The sequence below is a fragment of the Gekko japonicus genome, unplaced genomic scaffold (assembly GCF_001447785.1).
Source record: "Gekko japonicus isolate JY-2015 unplaced genomic scaffold, Gekko_japonicus_V1.1 scaffold661, whole genome shotgun sequence".
Taxonomy (NCBI): domain Eukaryota; kingdom Metazoa; phylum Chordata; class Lepidosauria; order Squamata; family Gekkonidae; genus Gekko; species Gekko japonicus.
In genome coordinates, this window is record NW_015173694.1 from 161075 (window position 1) to 166169 (window position 5095).

The 5095-nt window shown below is 49.4% G+C and overlaps 1 non-coding gene across 1 annotated transcript; it reads right to left on the reverse strand.

Annotated features, from left to right (window-relative positions):
• Positions 1 to 4376: 4376 nt before the first annotated feature.
• TRNAP-GGG lies at positions 4377 to 4448 on the reverse strand. Its single transcript has one exon. It is a non-coding gene; the product is annotated as a tRNA-Pro (tRNA).
• Between the last annotated feature and the right edge of the window lie 647 nt (positions 4449 to 5095).

A 5095-nucleotide genomic window follows, 5' to 3' on the forward strand; every position in this document is an offset into this window, starting at 1 on the left:
TCCGGTGATGTCAGGGGGTGTGGCATACACTAATGAGTTATGCTAATGAGTCCCCCTAGCTCTTTTTCTACGAAACGACCCCTGCTTATGATCTTCCTAATATGCGCAGTCACAATTTAGCATGCCTAAGACAACCCACCTATTTTTTTCCAGCAGTGGAATGTGTGAATGGAACACTGGGTTTTTGAGGGGGGTGTTCATATGTAATGGAAGGGTTTGTCAAGGGGAAGGACGCATGTGATGTTATTTGCATAAGATGGTGATTGCATGGATCAGGAGGACGGCAGGTGGCATGCGGTCCTGTTTTGCATGGTTAGAGTGCCAAAACCACACATCTGCCCAGGGCTAGTTTCTCATTGAGATCAAGTAAGGGATTAGAGGAATCAAGCCTGAAGCCTGAGCCAACATTGGCTATTGGTCTTGTCTGATGAATGCTGACCACACAAGCCTCAAAGCAGAGCGTTGGCTTGAAAGTCTTTCCTTTATGCATTACAAATGGAATTTCAAGCAGCGAAAAACTCACGCTGTGAGCATTATCTTTATCTGTGGATCTTACCCGCGTCAATACAGATGACTGAAACGAAAAATGATTTTGAGATAGCCCAGGCATTGATGGCAGACACTGATGGCAGACAATGGTGATTAATGGCTGGCAAGCTGCTGTGAGCACCTGGAACTGGGAATCAGAGTCAGATGCCAAGTGGACACAGAAATCAGTTTTGCCTTGGACAATTGGTTGAAGGAGAACTGGATACTGGCAGGTGGATTTTGGCCATGCAATTGCTTTCAATGTCAGGCGACAGTTCTATCTGCAAAAATTACTTCAGTGGGCCTCCAATGAATGCCAGCTCAAGCTTGATTGGGAACCGAGCGCCCTCGCAGAATGCCACGTTTATCATCCTTCCAAAAAAGCTTAGCTTCCTTCCAAACCATAACAAAGCAACAAAATTCCTTGGAAGGTGACATGGGGTAGACAAACAGTGAAGAGGAGAAGTAAGAATTCAGCATGGGAGGGATGACTGAGCTTGTTTCAGACTGGAATTCTGGACCGTCACACTCAGAGAGGTACCCTGGAAGACTGTCTTGCTTATTCCCGTCTTTTATCAGGATTTGTATAAGGAGAGGTGGGGGGGGGACATTTCTCCAGATGAGACTCAGCTAATTTTGTTCCCTAGAATTACCATTGTTGAGCTATCCCAGGCTGAGCCAGCGGTTCCCTTGCCAAGTCCTTGGTTTTGGTCCGTGTCCAGATCGAATATTATAAACCTGACACTGTTTTCCAAGAACTGCTCTACATCCTCTCTCAATCTCTTTTTTCCTGGCCCATGTAAGAGATGGCAAAGCAACAAACAGCTCCCGTGAACATCTGGAGAAGGAGCAGCCCAGGCTCTCTAGCCAAGCTGTGGTTTCCAGACAATCCTACAGGCTCACTCGCTTCTCTTTGCTGTTTCCATGTGCGGTTGGTGCAACTTAGAACTGCCCCAGCACAAGGAAGGCCGGAGCTTTCCTCTGAGTCCTGTTTTTCAGCCTAGAAACACGTGAAGTATTAAGACACAAAATTGTCCTTCTGAGGATCAAAGGTACGCCAAGTTGGAATCCCACGATTAGAACTCCTGAGATGCCGTTTGCCTCTCCCAAAAGCAGTCGCTGGGCCCCCCAATATAGATCTGGGCTGCAGCACTGGGTAAGAGGGGAGCTCTTTCTAGGGTTGCCAACGTCCAGGTGGGGCCTGGAGATCTCCCAAAATCACAACTGATTTCCAGGTGGCAGAGATCAGTCCCCCTGGAGAAAAGGGATGCTTTGGAGTGCACTGTGTGGTATTATACCCATCAGAGGTCCCTCCACTCCGAAACGCCACCCTCCACAGGCACCAACATGGAGCTGGAAACCTTAGTTCTTTCCCTTATTCCTTTTCCCTGATTGCAATGCCTCTTCCAGCCTGCTTTAAGCTCCCATAGGGAAAAAGGTAAAGGTAAAGGTTCCCTTGCTTGAAAGCCAGTCGAGTCTGACTCTAGGGTTGCGGTGCTCATCTCCGTTTCAAAGCCGAAGAGCCAGTGCTGTCCAAAGACGTTTCCGTGGTCATGTGGCCAGCATGACTAAACACCAAGGCGCACGGAACGCTGTTACCTTCCCACCAAAGTGGTACCTATTTATCTACTTGCAATTTCTTGCTTTCGAACTGCTAGGTTGGCAGGAGCTGGAACTAGATACGGGGGCTCACTCCGTCATGGGGCAACTCGGGTCTCAAACTGCTGAACTACTGACCTTCCACAGCCTGCAGTTCAGTGTCTTAACCACTTGAGCCACCGCAGCTCCAGGGAAAAAGACAGGCACCCATATGTTGCCTGTCTTTTTACCTTTCCAAGTTTTAAAAGCAGCCCAGCTGTCCATTTTGATCAGTTTTACACCTCTCAATAACCCCATGAGGTAAGTTAGTCTGGCCTAAGGTTGCCATCTCTAGGTTAGGAAATTGCTGGAGATTTGAGGGGGGTGGAGCCTGGAGAGGATGGGATTTGAGGAGGGGAGGGACTTCCGCAGAGCATAATGCCATACAGACTAACTTCCGAAGCAATCATTTTCTCCAGGGGAACCGATCTCTGTCAGCTGGAGACCAACATGTGATTCTGGGAGATCTCCAGCCACCAGCTGGAGGTTGGCAACCCTGCCTAAGTTTAACCAGTGGGATTCATGGCTCAGTGAGGATCTGAAGCCAGATCGCCTGACTTTTAACCCAGCCCTGTAACCAGTAACCCTGCATTGGCCCAGGCAAAATGCTATACCACAATTGCTGAAGTAAACAAGAGAGAGAGAGAAAGAGATTGGATTTATACCCTGCCTTTCATTTGGAGTCTCAGAGTGGCTTACAATCACCTTCCCTTCCCCTCCCCTCCCCACAACAGACACCCTGTGAGGTAGGTGGGGCTGAAAGAGCTCTTTTGAGGACTGCCCTTGAGAGAACAGCTCTGACAGAACTTATGACTGACCCAAGGTCATACCAGCAGCTGCATGTGGAGGAGGAGTGGGGAATCAAAAACAGTTCTCCAGATTAGAGTCCACAGCTCCTAACCACTATACCACAGCTCCGTGCTTCATCTACAATGTAGGTATACTTCTGAAGGTCACCCAGAAGGCCTTATGGGTCCCAAAGTGGATTACACTCTCCTTCCCTCCCGCTCCACACAACAGTCACCCTGTGAGATAGGTGGGGCTGAGAGAGCTCTGAGAGAACAGTTCTCGAGAGAACAACTCTGAGAGAGCTGTGACTGACCCAAGGTCACCCAGCTGGCTGTATGTGGAGGAATGGGGAATCAAACCCAGTTCTCCCAGATTAGAGTCCACTGCTCTTAACCACTACACCAAACTGGCAGTCTTCTCCCAAAAATGGACCCAAGGAAATATCCTTTGAGAGAGAATTCCATAGCTATGACACAACCACAGAAAAGGACTCCATCTGGCAACTCCCTAACTTCCAAAGTGTGGGAGGGGGGTGCTCAGAGAAGAGCCTCTGATGAAGAGCTCAGCTGACATGAAAGTTCCTATGAGATTTACGGAGGTGAGGCCTACATACCTGCGGTACCCTGTGCACATAAGCAAGGACCACAACTGCCATGGGGGGACTTGTACACATTCATGCCTTTGGCCCGACATCCATTACCACCAAATTCGATGCTCTCTGACGTTACCCACACATCCCAGCACAAGAGATCCATGTGAAACATTTATTGCCCTTTGCAGACCATTCTTTGCAGACCAGATTGGGTGGCTTGCGGTGAAAGTGCAGATGTGGAGAGATATAAACTGGGGAAGAGAAGAAGGTTGGGGGAGGGGGCTCAGATCTGGCTGAAGGCCGCTCCATTTTTATAGCTAAATTAAAACAGCGTGTCCCTGGGAGGGGAGAGGAAACCACACTGCTTAGCCCACACCTGTCTGCAGCCTTGCAACGGATACCGCGAACAGCTTTGCCGTGATTCAGACACCCCGCTAGTCATCCGGAGGTGGACTATAAGGGGGGGGTGGGGTGGGGGGAGGGAATGCATTTCAGAAGTCCCCGTGAAGTTCCAGAGATGGGAGCTCCTCAGCTGTGATCTGTGAAAAGAAGAAAGAGAGAGGGATTTCTCACCTCTTCCTTAAGGGTGCAGTTCTGGCCTGGCCCTGCCTGGCACATGGATGAAGACACCTAATATTTTGCCCAAATGGCGTGATCCCCCACACACACTGGCACTGAGCGAGGAAGTATTTCCAGTATGAGTCAGTAGGGGAGTCTCTGAAGGATCAGGGTAGGGAAGGGACTCCAGATGGGACTTGGGGATTCTCCAGAATTACAGATCATCTCCAGCCTACAGAGACCACACATCTTCCAACCTGATCCTTTTAACTGGAAATGCCAGGGATTGAACCTGGGATCTTCGGCATCCCAAGCAGATGCTTTACCACTTAGCAACAGCCCCTTTGGTGTAGTGGTTAAGTGTGCGGACTCTAATCTGGGAGAACCGGGTTTGATTCCCCACTCCTCCACTTGCACCTGCTGATGTGACCTTGGGTCAGTCACAAGCTCTGGCACAGCTGTCCTTGAAAAAGAGCAGTTTCTGTCAGAGTTCTCTCAGCCCCACCCACCTCACAGGGTGTCTGTTGTGGGGAGGGGAAGGGAGAGGAGTTTGTAAACCGCTCTGAGACTCCAAGTGAAGGGCGGGGTATAAATCCAATCTCTTCTTCTTCTCCCTGCAGTGCAGGGGGGGAAAGTGGAGATCCTTCATAGAGCATTTTTTTTGGGGGGGGGGCTGCCCCAAAAATTCAGCACAGCCCTTTCAGTGCATTTATGGACAAGATTTTGGGAGGGGGGGATCCTAACCCTATCCTCCTGCTCCACTGATCAAAATTTAAAGTATTTATGTGTTGTCTTTCATTTGGGCTCAAGTTGGAAGCCTTCCTCCAGTCTAAGGAGGCTTTGTCCAGCTTGAGTGACTCTTCCACTGGAGGAAGAGACATTTAAGTTGGACAATGGAGAATGGTTGAATCTACCTCCAAGTGACCACTATTCTCAATTTAAAATGGAGTTTTTTTAGAGGTCTCAGAGGTGGGGGGTGCTTTGACCTTT